This window comes from Macrobrachium nipponense, chromosome 32 (assembly GCF_015104395.2).
Source record: "Macrobrachium nipponense isolate FS-2020 chromosome 32, ASM1510439v2, whole genome shotgun sequence".
Classification (NCBI taxonomy): domain Eukaryota; kingdom Metazoa; phylum Arthropoda; class Malacostraca; order Decapoda; family Palaemonidae; genus Macrobrachium; species Macrobrachium nipponense.
The window spans coordinates 64,998,431-64,999,872 of NC_061094.1; positions in this window are offsets into that span (position 1 = coordinate 64,998,431).

A 1,442-nucleotide genomic window follows, 5' to 3' on the forward strand; every position below is an offset into this window, starting at 1 on the left:
AAATTTAGGTAGTAGGTTAGTTAAGAGGCCGAGCAAGTCCTAATAAGTTTTCCATGAAGAATTTTATATTATCAAAAATATTCATATTTCCTTATTCAAAGCTAGATTACCTAATCTCTGGTAGGTCTTTTTAATCTAAGAGATCATATGTAGCTATGATCCGCAGTGGAAATTTTCACGAGAGAAAGGTATTTGAATGTAGAATACAAGAGCACTACTACTTCAGTTAGCAATCATCATCTTTTTGAAAAGGTTATTTGAATAGTGAAATGATTTTCCCAGAACCCTTGCAACTATACTTAAACTTTTTTCAAAAAACACTCGAATGGAGAATACAGTTGAAAAGACTGAATTTGATCGATAGGTATACTATATGATATATGAACCTAGAATAAAAGTCGACTCTGTTTTATTCAGCATTTCTAACAACCTTTTCATAAACTTAGCCTATATGGTATTGAGATAGAAACTTTCGACTTGTTGTTAAATAAAGGCGAATGATTGACTGACTATTCAACGTGCAATTATTATTACTATTATGAAAACAATTTTATAATCCGCAACGATGCAGATGAGATTACTCCTTGCGACTATTTACAAATAACTTTTGAATGAAGAATACAGTTATTATTCTTTTGAAAAACCTGAATTTGATCGACGGATATATGTAAACCTAGAATGAAAGTTTACTTTTTTTTTTATTCATTTCTAACAACCTTTTCATAAACTTAGCCTATATGGTATTGTGTTAGAGACTTTCGACTTGTTGTTAAATAAAGGTGAATGATTGACTGACTATTCAACTTGCAATTATTAACAATTTTATAATCTGCAACGATGCAGACGAGATTACTCCTTGCAACTATTTAAACTTTTTAAAATGATTTTTGAATAAAGAATACAGTTATTAATCTTTTTGAAAAAACTTATGATAGAGAAATGATTTTTACATATATATATATAGATATAACCCCTGAATAAAGAATGCAGTTATTAATCCTTTTTGACAAAACTATTTGAATAGAGAAATTGTTTTCCCAATCCTTGTTGCGACTTCTTAAACTTTTTAAAATGACTTTTGAATAAAGAATACGCCAGTTATTAATTCTCTTGAAAAGACTTATGATAGAGAAATGATTTTACATACTATTTATATATATATAGATATATAACTCCTGAATGAAGAATACAGTTATTAATCCTTTTTGAAAAGACTATTTGAATAGAGAAATGATTTGCGACTACTTAAACTTTTTAAAATGACTTTTGAATAAAGAATACGCCAGTTATTAATTCTCTTGAAAAGACTTATGATAGAGAAATGATTTTTACACACACACATATATATATATTTATATAGATATATAACTACTGAATGAAGAATACAATTATTAATCCTTTTTGAAAAGACTATTTAAATAGAGAAATTATTTTCTCAAACC